A 19,835-nucleotide genomic window follows, 5' to 3' on the forward strand; every position below is an offset into this window, starting at 1 on the left:
TTAGTTGGTTTTCTCGTGAATTGTTAATTTGAAGTTTTTGCAATATTTATTGTAAAATGAGAAAACTACCAAACTAATTTTATATAACAATCCAAAAAGGATACAAAAGATACCAAAGAAGTTCGGATGAAAATTATAAATTGATGATGATAAACCTTTTCTATAAAGTTTATATGCAAATTTTAATGTATAATCATATCAATTCACGTTAAAAAATCTGAATTTATCTAATTATAATAAAATTTACATTGAAATTACTTTAGTAAATTAAATTGGTTTAATTTGCATTTGATTATAAACTATGCCCTTGGATACATATTCTTGTTTATTTATGTTTCTATATAAACAAGTTATTTTTAAAGGAATAAACTTTCAATAATTAAAATAATTTATATAAAATATATAATTTATTTTCTCTATTATATACTCTCAAAATGTTTGTAAATATTATTTTTTATCAGATATGTATAAGTAAACTGAACTAAATAGTATTCAAAATGAGAAAAATTAAATTATTTTTAAAATATGTAACTAATGTAATATTGGTAATATAAGGTACAGTACATACAGTACATAATTTTAAGTAAACTTTATAGAAATACAGTATAATGTTTATTCAATATTAAAATTATTAGATGTGGGCAGATGAAAATTAAATAGCAAAGTATATAAAATATAATAAATAATTAGAATGAATATAATAGAAATTTATTGTTTAGAAAGAAAATTGCAAAATATTAAGTAATAAAAATAATTTTTATTTTCAGTGTTCAGAAAAGTTAAAGATTTAATATTTATTGGAAAAATGTTAACACTTTAAACTTTATATATATATATATATATATATATATTATATATACAGTATGTATTTGACTCTGCACTGTGGACTTTCTTAGCGCACACAGAAACCCATGATTAAAGTCATGAATTCGATTTATTATTATGAACATTATAAAATTTCTTGCCACAATAATTAATTTTGTAACCAGTTTAGATGATTTTTATTTTTCAATATATAAAATAAAAACGATAATTTTTCTGTGATACAAAATTATTGACTTGATATACCACGAGATAATTACTTTTACTAATAAGTTTAAGAAAATATTTTTAATTAATGGGATATTTGATACATTTAATTTAATTAATTTTAAGATATTGATAATTTTTTATTGTTTATATTAAAAATGATGGATCATTGTTTACTTGTTTATGTCTATGTGTATCTTGAAATACTTAAAATGATTGAAAAGTTTTAAGTATTTCATTTATCTTGACATCTCAAAATTCGTAAACTTTTAGAGTTAAATACTTAAACATTATAAAATCTGTAAATTCTGTAAACAAATTTTAAAATTTATTTATTTATTCATTAAATAACTTTTTATACAATTTTTAAATTATTTTCTTAGATCCGAAAATAATTTCGAAATTTAAAATGCAGTATTTTAAAGTTAAACTTATTTGCTCTTTTTTGTTATTATTAGTAAAGTATACTTTCTGAAGATTATTTTACACTTAATAATAAGGTTGTTTTTATTTTTCTAAACATTTTTATTTCTTTCATAACATTGAAAGTAATTTTATCAGAATTAGTGATGTTTGTATGTCTCCTAATCCGATTCACAGCTCGATAATGGATCCGTTAGTAAATACTCACCCATATGGAATATTATATGTGAGTGAACATTATCTACTGTTCAGATAATGAATTCAATTCATTATCAAACATTGCAGCTAATACAAGTAGATTTTATTCAGGGAGTTTGAAAAATGCTTGTTTTTCAATCTCTGTTCAATCTATTAGCAAAAATAATCATTTGCTTACTATAGTGTCATAATAAATTAGCTGATTTAACAGTGTCTGATTGAAAATTTTTAAAGTCTCAATAAGAAATTTTCCTGTCAAGTTATACGAATCAGTTGTTGATAGAGAATTTTTTCAACATGTTCCTGTTTTTAAGATAAGATCTGAACACCAGCACTGCAATGTATTGCTTGTATAGATATAAGATAGATATTGTGCTACCTTGTACTGTTTTGGTTTACAATAGTTTAAAGAAAAGTAGCCATTCCAATGTGTCTTTATAATTAACTGTTTGCAGAAATGTTTTTGAATTTAACTGTGTTACAACAACTTTAACTATATTCTTATGTATAAGCCTACGTACAGATTTAAATATAATAGCTACGTTCAAGGACGGTGGTGTATGAGTTAGAGTATGGCGGTGGTGAGTTGCACCCCACTCTGAAACAATTCAAGTCTTCCTATACTCACCATTATTGGGGAAAGTTCCTTTAAATATGAATTAATTGTTCGCCAAGTAATTACACGCTCTCACTAAACTTTTTACCGCTTATATGGCTTATTGAAAATCTATTGCTAAATTTGAAAAATTAGTTTGTTTGATGATAAAACCTGCATATAACATTTCCCCACTAAAACAATGTTTCGCTCTATCTCCCTCTTCCCAGAATGAAAATATTAGCGCCGTTACTATGTTCGATCAGCTATGGGCTGTTGCAATGACTCTAAAGCAGATAAATATCTCTATCGGCTTTTATCTTTATTGCTGAGTCGTAAGTTATTGCTGTCTTTAAGTTTTTGTTTGTAGATGTTTATTTGTTAATTTTTTTTAATTGTTTTTCATCTGGTTAGATGTAGTTCTTGTGGCTGTAGTATCAAAACAACCGCACCAAATTAATTAAGTACGTTATAAAGAAATAACTAATAAATTTAAGCTTGATTTTAATTTATATCTAAGTAGACACAATTGTAGTTTAACTGATTTTTAAAAATAACTTTTATTAAATAACACTACTCAACTTTAGAATTTTTATTTATATTTCTGGCATTAAAATATATGATTTCTGTAGAAAAAATTCCTCCTAATTTCAAAGATTATCTTTAAATATTTTTATCAAACAAGAATACAGACATTTCTATATAATGATTCACATACAAAATAGCATATTGATATAGTACTTGTATCTGTGAAAATCATTTAACACGGTTTTATTTTTTATTTAACCGTTTTGAACATTGACAGATATATTAAGATGGATATCCTCATTTTTATGTGGAATCAAGACTCTGTTTTGATCCCATATGGTGTCAAAAGCGTTGTTTCAATGGTGGCTACTCTAGAAGCTGACTTCCAATAATTCTATACTGTGACATACACGCGGATAAGAATCTTAAACATTAAACACGTGCAAATATTTTAAAAGTGTACATAAATTTACCATTAAAAATGCTGTTCGGATATTGATTTTCTCAGTATTCCTGCTTCCTTTCACAAGAAATGAACAATAATATTCCAGCACTTCTAGATCCTTGATTTCTTTTCAATAGTTAAAATGCCTTGGTGAAAACTTTTATCGGTGTTCATTGCTAACATCTCTCAGATTTTTGGAAAAACTTCATTCTATTCAAACAGCCTGTGTCAGAGAGATCTTATCAAACTGTTTCAAAGCCTAGCAACGAAGCTAAGTTTTGGTTTAAAGTGCTTTAAACAATACGTTCAGTTAAGGAACATAGGATATCCGTTTCTAATTTCAGCATATTGTTTTACTTCACTGAAAGTAATTCCTATGATAATTATCCCCCCTAATATTGCTGACGTAACATCAGCAATATTAGGGGGATAATCGTTACATTAGGATAAATGCAGAGATGCCTGATATAATAAGGGTTTCAATATCTGAAAATTGTGACGTGTTGTGACATTTTCTCCTTGATTTTCAAAATGTATATAACAATTGTTTTAAAAAAGGGCTACCTTTATTTCTTCATAGTTAAAAATCGTGTTGCGTAGTGTAATTGTCTAAATCAGATAAGCAAGCGATTGAAGTGTCAGCCTACTGTTTTGTGGAATCGACATTCTTATTGAGTGTGGTCTGTTTAGACCATTTATTATATTTTGCTTAAGGGACTAAAATTTTTTATTACGCACTGGGCTGAACCTACAGTACAATTGATTAAAAATCCTCTTAATGTTCACAAGGCGGAAAGGCGAAAAATTATGTAGTTTTTCGATGAATGTACAATTATGTGGCAAATAACACAGAAGATGAACCTTTGGCATTTTCTATACAGTACTTAAAGTTGAAATAACTGATTTTTTCAACAATTATTAAGTAAATGTTAAAAAATCAAAATATCGTTCATCAAAATTCAGAGTAAGAAATTATTTTATTTATTAAGAAATAATCACCGTAGATAATATTTTATTTTTTCCGACTTTGATGATTTTTTAACATTTACTTAATAATTGTTGAAAACGCAATATAGCATAATCCCACAAACTTGTCTTAATATGGAACTGAGTTATCGAAAATGACGAGTTTTGCGGAATAACGATTTCGCTAATCTAAATAGTGGAATTTTTGTGAAGGTATTATATGTCCAAATTCGTGTATAGTACGTATTAACTACCAACGTGCGTACCAATAGTGACTATTTCTATTAAAGAAAAATGACTATATATCCAATTATATATCCAAGAGTGACTTATTTGTACTATATCGAAATAATCACTATTGGATAATTAAATTTTAATTAAAAAAAATATTAGTTATTCGATGGCTACTTTTGAGTTAGTGACGTTTGCATCGTGGGATTTCGCAGTGGCATCCTGGAGAAAGGCTTATATTCTTTGATAAAACTATACAAAGTGTTAACAAAGTATCACCAGTGAAGAACGATAACTTATTTGACCTAGTGTTAAGTTTTAGAGATAAAAATTAGGTTACATGTATTTTTTTTCTTTGTTAACGACACGATGAGTTTTACAGGAATGTCGAGTTATCGAGAGTCGAGTCTCTGGGATTCTACTGTAATCGAAAATGAAATTGAATTTGTGTTGGAGAGAAATCTGAAAATGAGCAACGATGACCAAATAAGCATGTCAGCAATTTATTGACATGACTTTTCCTTTATTATTAAGAACTAACTTTTCAAATAATATTTTTAACTTTAGTTAACTTATAACTTTCTAAATGAATGCTCATAACAGAAAGTTATGTGCTTTCATTTGGAAATCATTATTGCAAATTATGTTATTTGTATTGTATTCTATAAACAATTGGTCTCTCCCTAATACTTCAATAAATTTATTTTTTTTTTTTGAAAATATATCTATAAAAACTCCAATTATTTAAAATGCTTTCAAATTTGATAGAAATATATTAAATGTCTGAAATTTATATTATTAAGAAAATTAAAATTATTACAAAAATTTTATTCCATTTCATTTTATCTATCTTTTTAAAGAAAAATTTTTAAATCTTCGTAATTAGATCATGTATAGTCTTAATTGATAAGTATAATAGTTCAGGATACTACAATAATTAACGTCAATTGCTCAATTTATTTAATTATTTGTATAAAATTAACCTTTATTTGATTGAAAGTATTTAAAGATGTAACTATGCCATCATCTATAGCGTAAGGTATTTTGACATCAGTTAGCCTATATAGTCGATCTTACAGATCATATATATTTTTCCTGTTGGTTATAATAAAATGTGTTAAACAACAGATAGGAAATATTTTGAAGAGAATTCCCCCTTTTTTGTAATTCTGCCATTTTAGTACTAAGAAGGTCATTTCTTCGTAGTCATTGCGGGATGGTGAGGGATGAAGCCCGTCATATCTGGAATTTACCATAATCCGATTTCTGATGGTCAAGAACTGTATACTGATGATCGTTTTGGCAGACGTATAATGAAATTCATTAACAAGTAATTAATGTTTTATCGTATAAATAACTACAATGACTGGATAAATGTAGTCAAATTTGGCTAATTTAAATTTTTAAATGTGAATCTAGTTAAACTAAATATTCTATATTTTTAATTTGCGTTAGGTATTATGTTTCAAAATAATTATAACTTGTAATCATTTATTATCGTACGAGTATATTAAATCCTGTTTAAATTAGCTTTAAATATTTAATATTTTTAAATACTAACTTAGATTTCTTCTAATTAAGTTCATAAAAATAATAGAGTTAGAAACATTTTTGTGAAGTAAAACTGTTTTGTCCTTCATACTTCAAGAACGTAGTCTTTTGGGGGAGTTGAACAACGAGAGTTTAGTGCTTCTATTTTTATAAACTTTAATTATATTTATCGATCTGGAATTTTTACCAATAATATATTTTACTAGACATTGGAGAATATCACTTTTTATGAATATTCGAATGCACGAATACTGGAATATCTCAAATAGATAGTGAACTTAATTTCGTTACTTAACTTATTTAGTTAATAATTTATTTAATATGTTTTATTTGGCTTGTTTTATTTATTTCAATATATTAATATATTAATAAAGTAAAACAGAAGAAAAAACTAATTTCTAAATTTTCAAAAATGAAACTTCAAACTTTTAATTTGACTTTGAGTTTTAAAGTAGTTTTTTGATTGTTTTTTTTAAGGTATTCTTATTTCATATAAAATAGATTTCGAAATAACTGTTCCCATTCTTACCTACTGCAGATTTTTATTTAAGAAAACAAAAATTCGTAAACGTCAGGATCTATTCGGATACTTTCCTTGTCACAAATTAAACCAGAGGTGCTGAAGAAGCGCTGGCTATACACAATGGCAGATACAATACAAGGTTTATTTTTCAATTATTTATTCGAACTTCTAAACGTTGCTTTTAAACACATTTATGATGGTAAATATGATTTACGGTAAATCATTTACCTGACCGTCCGCAATACAATCATCGTGCACGTTTTAATAAAAGTTTTTTTTTATTAATTATTTAAATATTTTAATTTTTATATGTTACACCCTGTTTGGGTACTTCTGGATCTGCCACTGTGACAGTTCTGTAAGGCTCAAATTGAGAATATTCATAATATTCGGATTTATTTATTCTAAAACGTAATATTCGAGGTATCTAAACTCGAATACATTCTAGTATTTGAGTATTCGCAAATAATAGCCGGCTATCTCTAATTTTTACTCTGTTACTGTGTTTTATAGAGTTTTGCATATTGAGCTAAATGAGAGCCTCAAGATAAAGGTAGATTCTGTCAAACGACTGTTTTTTTCTACACCTGAGAAATATAACAAAATTAGAAAACTATTGCATTCTTATCAGTGTTTATCTATTTTTATCAATGATAAAAAAAATACTGGTATGATGGGATAAATCTAATTAATTATATTTATTGTCTTAGAGTTTATATATATATATATATATAGCAATTTAAAGAAGAAACGGTTAATAAGAATATTTTACCAAAAAAGTAATAATATATACAAATAAACAATTAAACACAATAATATATTAAATCCTGTAGATATTTAATTATTATTGTGCTCGCTCACCAGCTACAATTACCATTATATTCTTTTTTTCTAAAGCTAAACATAATACTGTAAAATAGGCAAATCTTTTATTCTATACATTGCCATAATTTATTTATAAATACTGTAGCTTAATGTGGTTGTAATATTAATATTAATTTTGTTTGAATATATTACTTGATAAATAATGTAATAAAATGGATATATATATTTCACAATAAAAAATTTATTTTTTAAAACTGTTTTGATTAAATTTATTTTATATATAAGATTATTTTCACAAGACAAATTTATGAAGCTATTTTAAACAGAAATATTTTTATTACATGCATTAAATTAAGTGTTATATTTATATGTATCCCACCAGACTGAAAATTTGATGCTATTCATGCGTAAAAGTGGTTAATTCTGGCTGGTAGCATATTACTACTTGCTGCTTAAGGTAGGAGCACACTTGAACGTACACAGAGCAGACGGTTCGCATTGCAGTGGCAGATGGAGAGAAATTTAAAGTAAAAGAATGGGTGAAAGTATTGAGACAAGGTTTTTTTTCTGTACGAATAACGTTTACGAAGTGGTGGTGTTGACCTGCCGATAATTAGAAGAGTACGCTGTAAATTATATAATTTTTCGTAGTTTCGCACTCGAGGATAGGAAAATAGAAAGTAGCTAATATATTAATTTGAAAATAAGGATAAATTAAATAAATTAGATTGTGAATGAATCTACAAAATATTATAATTTATAAAATCTCAAAAATTATTAATTCATTAATTTATTGTGATAAATATTTTCTGTGTATAAAAATTATTTTTTACAATTTAGTTGTAGTTTGTTTATTCATTTATTTTTGTTATTATTTTTTTTCTTAGTATTATACACCTTTTCGCATAAAACTTTGTTGTAAACTTTTGTATGTCTTAAATTTTCTTATGTTTACTGATATTTTAAAATCATTTTAGTAAGCCATGTAAATTTCTTACAATACTTATCAATAGTTTGGAAGAGACTTATTTAATTTTCTTGCTAAACTATACAGATTTGTATCGAAGCTTTACAAAAGAATCGAATTTGAATTCGATTCTGTAGAAAAGCTTCGAAAACTGACTTCTTTCAAACCAGATTGATTGTAATTTTTTATCAGTTTGTTTTCTAAATAAACTCGTTTTAAAATTATTGAAAAATAAATAAATAAATATCAAACTTTATCATTTGATATATTTAACCGAGGAGAATTTTAAAGGATTGATCATGCAAATAGTTGTAGAGCTAAGAAATTATAAAAAGAAAAAAAATTGAAGTTCTTATTAAAAAACTTGAATATTTCTGCTAAAATTAAAATAAACTTCAGAAATCATTAGTCATTAATTACAATATCCATTACGTTTTAATTATTTAAGTACATGCATTATGCACTCTTGAAAGAAAAAATATTCACTATATTACAAGGATTTACTTAGAAACGAACTTTTTCTTACTTTCGATTATTTTGCTACATTTACCTTTCGGGTATTCTTTTCTTTAACTTGACTGAATAGATAATGGTCAAGTATGTTAACTTTCTTCGATGGTACTTATCTATTATGAATAAAGTCAACAGAATGAACGAAATCTGAATACAATTACTCTGTTTCTTTTACTTTCTCAGGCAGAAAATACCTGAGATAATGTAAATTAATTATTAAAAATTTATATAATTGAAATTTTTAACAAAATATTGTATTTATTTTTAAAACATTAAATTTTTATTTACATCTAAACGAAAAAACAGGTCACTGATTATATCATTATATTTTCAACTTTTTCTAATCGGAATATTATCTGTTGCAGCATTTAGCGAAAAGATTTCAAGAAAAAAATACGCAGTTCAAAAGTAAGATCTTTGCAATTATTTTCACAAAAATTTCATGAATCAATACACATATTTCCCTATTGAAGATTAAAAAAGTTCACGAAATAGCGAACGATATGCAATAATCTAAAAAGAGTTTTTGCGATTTATTCAAAACTTTTTCACGAAACATTTTTTGTTTCTGTCAGTGGTCGTTTGACGGCATAAAAATATAAAAAATATATATATGTATGTATATATTTTATACTTTTATATTTTATGTAATATATATATATATATATATTACATAAAATATAAATAATATATATTACATAAAATAATATAAATAATATATATTCATAAATATATATTTGAATTTTTATGTATTGGTTTTTATATTTTATGAATATATACACATAAAATATAAAAACAAATACATAAAAATTCAAATATAAATTAACAAAATATACAAATCAAAGTCACATACAAATTAATACAAAAAAAAAAATCAAAATTTAAAAAATTTCAATATTTTACATGGCTTTTTGTTTAAAATCTAAATGCAATCAAATAATGTACTGTGTTCTCACTACTGATACGTTATATACATTTTGAATGTAATTACATTTTCTGAAGTTTATCCTAATTCTATTTCTGTTATTCGAAACATAATATTAAAAAATATTAGATTTATTGATAAAATACTCGTAACTATCTTTAGACAAAATTGTTATTAAAATGTAGTAAATGTAAATTTATTGAAACACAGTAAATATTTAATTATTCTGTGTTTTAATAAAAAAATTACTGTATATTAATTTGGACACTTCTGCGTCCAAATTAATATTTACATATATAAATAATTATTCGAAATAAAATTACTTATCTTGCCTTTTGCAAAGATAGAGGCAATAATATTCCTATTATTATATTACATATATATATCATATTGCCATTTTCAGGTAAGATTTTCACTATTTTATTTTTGTTTGGTTACGTTATTCTTTCTAAACACGTTGGTGGATCTGTCTTTCTTCAAACTCGGTAAGGTGTTTACGTAAATTAAATTTTTTCCCCAATATGTGCAATCTATTAAAAATGACATGCACTTCCTATCGGATCTTTTAAATAAATTTTTGACCTTTATACTTTTTTATTCGGACATTACCAATTTCATCTAAAACCTTGGCTTTCATTACATTTCCATACATACAGTAGCTCAAAACAGATAGGAGGTGGCATAATGGCCGTCTTTCCCGATAAAATAAGTCATTAAGTTACATGAATACATGAATTCAATGCTTATCATAAAAATAAATTAATTTTGTTGCATTATAATAATCGTGTATGTTCTCATCTACTTTGCCTGAGCATATTCTCTCATCTCGAACACTACATGTCCACCCTTTTCATCCTGAATTATACTGCGTCATATTGTGTAGAGATTTTAATTTCTATAACTTAACCTTGCCCTCGTCAACTCCGGTTTTTCCGCACATCGACCGCCCTGAATCACCCTTTTGCATGATTGAACGGAGTTCATAAGACAGAAAGTGTTTTATCTGTGATCAAAGTACAAAGCAACCGCACTATTATCAAACATAATATTTTGGAAATAGGTACTGTACAACTAGGCAAGGCCGATCTCATAACGAAGCCACAATTTTAAAGTTTTATCTACGAGTTGAGTTATTTGAGGTCAAACTTTAAAGGTAAACTCTACGGGAGGGTTTCCTGTTGTGGACTCGTCGTGCGCTACATGTCAATCGAGTTTACGGTTGCTGTTAATTTATATTGATCTCTACTACATTTTTATTTTGATCTTTACGACGGGCGTTGAACATGCACGATGTCGTGAAGAAATTAATTTTTCAAAACTAGCATGTGTTTGTCCTGCGGCCGCACATGTGAGTATTTTAACCGGTCGCTAGAGTTGTTAGGCTTCTGGCTGCACATATGAGTGGTTTAAACATTTTTTAAAGTTTTGGTCGTCTATGACGATGGACATGCAGATTTTAAACTGTTTTAGACATAACGTTAGACGCTTATTACCCCATTTGTGTTTTTGTGTCAAGCTGAAACATAAAAATCTACGCCACAAAGCTCAGTTTCCTTTTCCTATAAAATACCTAGTATATATAATTTCTTTAGTCTTTCTCAACCCGGCCAAATTCTTTCCTTGATCTTGTATTCTCTTTAATAAACATTGATCTTTGTACTGTACATATCCTACTCACGACCTAAAGTCTGACCATCAAGCAATTCAGATTATCATATGTAATCATCTCATCAACAATACAACAATGCTATCAGTGTCAACTATGAATTGTACCGTTAATTCCACTTTAAGCTCCTTAAATTATTCATTCTTTATCGACATTAGTATAGCTCAGAAAAAGAATTTAACATAGTCATTATTCCATCAGCCATAGACCCATAGACTACTTCCTTTTGTATAAAATCGTAAAAGTAAATTCATATAAGTTGTATCATAAATTCCTTTAAAAATACGTAAAAGCATTCCTGCGCTACTGGGCAAATGGAAAATCGGTGGCAACCTTCTTCATGTTTGCAGCATACTATACTTCTTACTATAAAGAATGCAAGAAAATAATACCTCAATTACTTTGAGAAAGCTGTTCAAGATTTTGCTTATAATTCAGAAACTTTTTGGAAGGTAATTCCTAAATCTAAAAACTCCACTCAATCAAAAATTGTGTTCCTGACGATAGTGTTCGAATCCTACAATCAAACTAAATGCCGATTATTCAATACATTGCTCCACGCTAAGATTATACCTACAAATTCTCATTCTGGTAGTTTCTTTTGGTGTTCTTTTGTTCTTCTTTCTCAACATTTATTTTTTCTTTAATAAAACGCGGTTGATCCTTTTTTCATGAGCACCTACAGTCTAGATTCTATCCCCTTCATATTTTATAAAAAATTAAAGGTAAGTTCAGCTTCCATTTTCATTTATTTATTTCTGACTATTATAAAATATTCACACTTTCCAGATCAATAGTCCACCACTATATCTGTTTTGCGTAAAAACTAATCGTATCAACCAATAACCTTATTACCTTCTATGCTAAAAACATTTAAAATATGGCTTTATCGGATTATATACCATATAGTTACGTCCAGAAATTAGCCTAGCTCAACATTGCTGTATTTCTCACAAAATACCACCAGTAACCTGCTTGAAACAACGTTTAAACCCTACTAACATTGAAAAGAAACACACTATTTATGTTATATACATTGACATAGCCTTTGCAAATTCTATCATCCTTCAATTTTACTCGACGTTCTGTCCGAGGAATTTAACGTCAATAACTTTATCCTAGCCTTACTAAATAGCTACTTCCTTCTTCAAAAGTGTAAGACAAAAATATCCGATTCTCTTCTTCAAGAGATCTATTCAGTGTTAAGTATCCACGATTTACAACAAAAAGTTCTCTTTTTTGCTGTCTGTATTAACAGAGCATTATAAACTTTTGGTTTTCATACGTTGGGCTATGCAGTGACATAAAATTAATAAACAGCAGACAAAAGCAGTTACAAGTCGACCTTAACACAGCTTAACATAGCATGACATAGAATCAGTCTTTCCATCAATGTGGCAAAAAGTCATGCATTTTGGATTTGTCAAACCTCTCTCTAATATTAAAATCTACATTGATCAACAAGAATTAGCATTCGTACCCCACAAAATCGATCTAGACGTAACATTTGATCCACCACTTATATCTTACTTTCATACATTGTACCTAAAAAACACTTAACTATTCAAACAGACGTGATCTGGAGCATTCTCAAAACCGATTCTTCCAGTGCAGTATTTCGCGTCATATTTTTTGCCAATATCCAATCCATAATAGACTACGCTCTTTCAGTTTGGTCTGCTGAACCGCTTACACTTTTGTCCAGTCTCAATAATTATCAAAAATTACTTACTTTTAAATAAGCTAGGCAATTTTCTATTCACTGACTCTCCAATTTTGGCCAGATCTCGCTTGAGACTCAGACATATTAAAACGTATACAGTATTTCGATCAAATTCTTGCCTTTAAAGTATTTCACAGCTTACTTTGTCCCCATCTCATTTGTCTAAGACTTCCGACCGTCAACACTAGAAATGCTTCCTACATTCTTTTAGTCGTCTAAACATATCCAGCAAGTGATTTTTCTCATGGTACCAGATATCTAGTCTTAGCACACCTTATATATTTAAGTTTTCCTAGCTTTAAGTGTCACTGTAAAACAATAATATATGACACGACTGGGCAGTAATGGTACCTAGTTAAATTAATAATAGCATATACTCTTCTTAGATACTCATTTTGTGTAGAAAAATATATTGTATGTCTATTAGGGAATATTACTATATATATATTCAGACACCTTTAAATGTATCTTAATTTTTCTTTCCCCACCATCGTTCCTACTTTTTAATATGTTTTATTGTATTATTTTTGTACTTTATTTTTAATTCGGTTTTGTTCAACAGGGGAGACATTAACTGTCAAAGTGATATCACCATGATATATAAGAAAATAAATAAATAAAATAAGTTTGATTCAATTATTACAATTTAATAACAATCACGATAAGATTTACATTATTCAACGGTTTGTCGTTATTCGGCACTTTTATTCAATTACTTAATATACTATCAAGTTCAAACAAGTTATCGTCACATCACAGATTTGTAAGAGAAATCTAATAATATATTTCATTAAACATGCAATAATGAAATTAAACTAGCCATAATTATTCTAAGCTCTTCCACTTTATAGCTATAAGATTAAAGTTAGTTGACTATTATGTGCTTTCATTAAACAATTTAGTTATTAAATAGAAACTGAACAGTAAAGTATGGTGCATTATCGATGGCACAAATGAAATTATATTGTAAATGTAAAACATCTAATTTAACTTGCTTAAAGAACAAATTATATAGTTTTTTTCTGTTAAAAAAGTAAAATTCTATTCTTTATCTATGATAAATTATATTACTATAAAAATTCTCAAGAGAAAATTAAAAGGATAATTACTTATATATATTTTATATTGCATAGATTCATAAGTCTGCAATAATTAATTAGACATCTTTATATGCTATTACAAAATTGCGTCCAATTTATAATAAAACGCAATAATTTAACTATTTAGAAATCTTGAAAAAAATATCAAACTTGTATATAAATTCCGTTTGGAATAAAAGAGAAAAAAGACAGAAACACTACAGTTTCGGAAATAAAATTGTCACATTGAGTGCAAACATCGTTTCGAAAATCCTCGGCAAGGAGAAATGTTCAGTGTCAAAGAAGTCAGGAATTTACTTTTGTCACTCTTACTATTTTACAAAACTTGTGGCAGTAGTAAGAATTTCAAAACAAATCCATTCAAAAATAAAAGTGGTCCGTAAACGATCTACATTTCTAAACTACAAGAAAATTATTATTGAAGAAATAGCAAAAAACAGCATCAATGCTGGCTTTCCATCATAATAAATTTTTTTAAATGTGAAGACATTTTCCATGTAAGTGAAACATGTCAAATTTATAGTAAAGAGAAAATGTAAGGTTCGATTGCTATTTTTTTTAAATCAGTATCTTGTTTAGAGTATTGTAAGAATACAATTCTGCCAAATATAGACATTTTGAATAGTTTTTTTAAAATATAAAATACGAAAAAAATTTCGATGTGATCTGTAATAAAAAAAAGTTGTTCTAATTTTAATTTTAACATGAATTGAATTCAGTTTCTCATACTAATAATCTCATTAGAATTTTTATAACTACCTTAATATTTAAAAAATATTTTATTGGTGATATTTCACTTTTCAGATTATTATACAGTGAATCTATTATAGGTGTACTTTTAGTAAAATATAAATATATTCATGAGATTCTGCTCATTAAAATACAAAGTAATTTTTAAAAAAATAATTTATTTTCTTCGTATTTTCCGTTTTATGTTTGAATATATAAAATAAGTTTCTTATTAATAATGATAATTATTTTCGCGTAGATTTATATTGAATTAATAAGTTTAGTTTTTAAACTTAAGGTAAAAAATAACGTCTATTCTATACGTAAATATAATGTATATAAAAATACCGATATCCATTCTTATATATACATAAAGACTGGAGATAACTGTGTAAAATTTCATTTATATTAACTATTCATTTTGAATATGAAATTACTTAAACTTTTGTTGTTTGAAGTTTATAAAACTTACAAACACGTTTTAAATGCAGATAATTCAGATTATGTTGTTAAGTTTTATTGGTGAGTTTTAAAGATATTTATAATTTTCTAATATATCAACAGCTTATAGATTTTTAAACATTAGATGGTTTTATTCCATGGTGTTTCAAAACATAGTTTAAAAAATTTAATATTTCTTCATTGAAATATTTAATATTTTATGAATTACATTATTTGGAGAATTTAAGTTGAAATAAAATTCTGTCTAAAATTATTGTCCAAAATCTGTTGAAGATTTCATTCAATATTGTTAATTTTATAATGTATATTTAATTGAATATTATGAGTTACTTAAAGCAATATTTTAATAAAATAATGAAATTTTATTAATTATAATAACAATGAAATTATTAAAATAAATTTGAGAATTTATTTACGTTGGTTTAATTCAATTTATATTATACGTATTTATTTTTATGAAATTTATTTAATGTATTTATTTCGATAATATACTGTGTCTATCGTAAATTATAGAATATTATAATTATAAATATAAACATACATAATTTAAAAAATTCAAAAATTTCATGTGTTTTAGCGTATAATTTCTAATTATTTAATACTTAAATTTATGTATTCGTTAAGCTAAGTTTGTTAATTAAACTTATTTTTTGTACAATGAAAAGAATTCATTTTAAAATAAAATATTATTAATTGTAATTTAAAAACAGATTAATATAATGCAATACAATGAGATTCAACATTAAATATCTAGTATTAAATAGTCACAGTACTATAAGCATAATATTGTATTCATATTCTTTTTATTTTTTATTTCTTTAAACAGTATCATTCATGTGTATGAGAAAACAGTCTAGAGCATTGAAAAAATTATACATTGAAATTAATATAAAATACTGATAACATAAATTTAAAAAATCGAAAAAGAGCAAAAACGAAAACTATTGTAAAAATGTTAAAAAACTTGGTTATAGAAAACTAGTTGAAGAAAAAAATCAAACTTCAGATAGAATAACATTTTGAAAACAAAATTACAAATTTTGATGCATGAGTGTTTCGAAAGTTTGATAAAAAACAGAATCCCAATAGGAACGACATTCTCAAAATCTGTATTGACTTTGTTCTTGGATAGAAACGGTCCAATGACTATAAGGTCGTTCCAGCAGACAGGTAATTCAGATCAAAAGACAAATTTGAAGGCTTGAGAATTATAAGTGATCCGTCGGATATGCTTGAAACTTTCTTGAAGAATAAAAGAATAAATCAATAAGTCATATATAACATTAGGCAACTTTTAAAAATATATAAAATTGAATATTGTTTACCATTTAACTACACTATATATCAAAAATACGACGGATTTAAATAAAAATTTGAAATTTATAAAAATACATAAGAAAATAATAGGAAAGTACGAATTTAGATTGGAAATTGATTATAATTCTTAACTCTTTATTTGAAAGTTATCTAAAGAACTGAGAACTCTGCTTTTAATAGAGAAAATGTACTAAAAAAGGACTTTCAACCTTGTTGTGAGATATACTGTACTTTCATTAATTTTTGTGACAATATGTTATAAGACATTAAAATTTTCCACGAAGACTTGGCTTTTGTATTCTGTTGCCAGAAACATTCAAAAATCAATTTTGTGATGATTTATTTTGTAAAATGAATTAATTTTGCTATTAAAGGAAAATGGTTCTAAGGTAAAACCTTTATAAAAAGTTTCTATATTGGTCCCATAATTTTCGTCTATTTCACAACTTAACTTAAATTTTTATATTGTAAATGCATTATATGATTTAAATGTTTAATAAGTCTAGTTTTAAACTCGGGCAAAACTTAGACGGCCTACACAAATACAAGCATATATTTTAGGGAATCCATATTTTTCGTCGGACAATCTTGTACAATAAATCATTAAACAACACTGATAATGCTTCAGGAAATCTCTCCTACGTAATACCATGCATAACAGATCTTGTTTTCCGAGTCCTCTATCCATGACTATACGGTATAGTTTTACATATGTGCATTTATCAGCGGCCACAGTCCAGGAAGTCCACTTTACGCTTTTAGTACACTCTCTGTAATGTTAATGAACTTTCGACAAATCAGATTTATCTCTGTTGATCTGAGAAATCACATTCATTACAGTGTTAGTTTCATTAAAATAGCTTTTATACTTAACGTTATATCGTTTATGTCCCATTCAATTTAATTGTCAGTTGACACTATAAAAATTTGCATTGAGAATTTATCTGTTGTCCAGCTAAGTTATTACCAGGGTACTCAGCTTGAAGTCACAGACTTGTAACAAAAATAGTAAGGAAATGCAAATAAAATCCTACAAGCTTAATTTCACAAAAATAGAAAATTTCGTAACAAATAACTTAATATAGAATATAAATTTATATAATTTATTGTTACATATATAATTTTTAAGTTATGATTCAAATATTTCCATTAATTTGTTTTTAGCTGCGCGAAACAAAGAGTGCTTTGAGCAGGAAATTTTCATGGTATGATAAACTGAGTTACTTTACATTTTTTTACCATTAAACTCACTAGTTGTCTTGTACATGGATGATATAACGATCCGAGCAAGTTATTTAACAATAACAACACTCACGTTACAAATATATTTCTTTATAAATTATATTCATGCTTTAATCCCTCAAAATACTAGCATAAATTTGTATATTCAATAGCATATATAACAAAAGTGACAGTTATGAATGGACCATGCTATTCAAAATTCACTTGAACAGCAGTATTGCAGTTGCTCATTTACGCAGCTTAAAGGTACAGTACATTAGATATAGTAAATTGAAATATAAAGTTGTATTTCTCAAATACCTTTATATATAGCTGAAACGTTTATCAAGGCCGGCAATAAAAATATATATATTTTTTGAGTTATAAAACGTTAATTATGTTCACAAATAACATTTGTATTCTAATGTGTAAATTTAAACAAATATGGTAAAAGCACTCTTCTAAAAGGACCATACAAGTAAATATAAATTACATAATGATACAATATAATGATAATTGTATAACAATGATATAGGAAGAGTTTTGAATCTTGATCTGCTATCTGTTCACTTGACTCTGGAGGACTTAAATATTTCTAATACAAGTTTTACATTTATTATTACATTTACATTTTACTATTACACAAGTATTACATTTCAGTTTTACTTCCTTTATAATTTTCTAGATTATTTCGTTCTGTTCGTTCATCATTGACATTAAAAAATGAAACAATGATAAAAATAAATTAAGAAAACATAATATTAAAAATATATACGCTTAAACGTCCAATATAACTGAAAGATTAAATATAAATCCGTCAATGTCAACTTATATTTTTAATTTAATTTTATTGTATTATATTCAAAATAATATAAATTACATTGTAACGTAAAAATTATGATAAATTACAGATTAATTTTTTAAAAGTATATTAAAAACATACTTTTTCGCAAATGTAGATGTTGATTCTGAAAATTATCAGTACAAAATTATAATAAATTTTTAATAAATTTATCACGTTAATAATTTTAGTTATTTTATTGAGAATTTCCGTACAAATGTAAAATCTTGATACTATCTTATTGCGAAATTGAAAAATCTAAATATTTCATATTTTCATTATAATTTTATTTATGGATTTTTAAAGTTTTTTCTTTATTTTATTGATAACTTTTCAAAGACTAATTAATTTTCTTCTTTAAAACCAAATCGAGTTTCCTTTGTGCATTTTTCATATTTTTTAAACTGTCTAATGAAAGGAAAACCCAAAAATTTTCTTAATCCGGAATTAATCATTTTCTTGAAATAGAAAGTAAAAGTGTGAGTTTTTATAGTAAGGGATTAGAAAATTCCAGATGAATAGAAATCATAAAAAGATTATTTTAATCTATTTTAATTGGACTTTTTAAGACATTTTTTCTTTTAAATACAACTTTATGTCAATGTAATCTGATGAATTCAATTAAAAATTAATGATTTTTAACTTTTCCTCTTTCACTTCAATGTAAATTCTGCTTTTGTTATTATTTATTTTTTAATTTATAAGATTCTATCTTTATGTTGTGTATAATTAAATTTCGTATTTTTTAATTTATAATTTCCATAGTTTTAGTAACAGATTTCATGAAAAGTTGTTTTTAAAATATGCGGTCAATTTATCATAATTTACCATTTAAAATTTCTCATTTTTAAAGTAATGACTATTTTAGTGTTTATATACAGTACTGTCAAAAATCTTATGAAAGCTTCCGCATCTTATCCTTTTTCTTCTTTTATTATACTTAAAATTAGTGATGAACACATTTATTATTTTAAAATTTCAATAAAAAAGTATATATTTTTAATTGAATTTTATTTTTTATTTATAAGCTGTAAATATTTTCACTTTAATTTCATTC

Source organism: Centruroides vittatus, unplaced genomic scaffold (assembly GCF_030686945.1).
Source record: "Centruroides vittatus isolate TY-2023 unplaced genomic scaffold, ASM3068694v2 contig_357, whole genome shotgun sequence".
NCBI lineage: Eukaryota > Metazoa > Arthropoda > Arachnida > Scorpiones > Buthidae > Centruroides > Centruroides vittatus.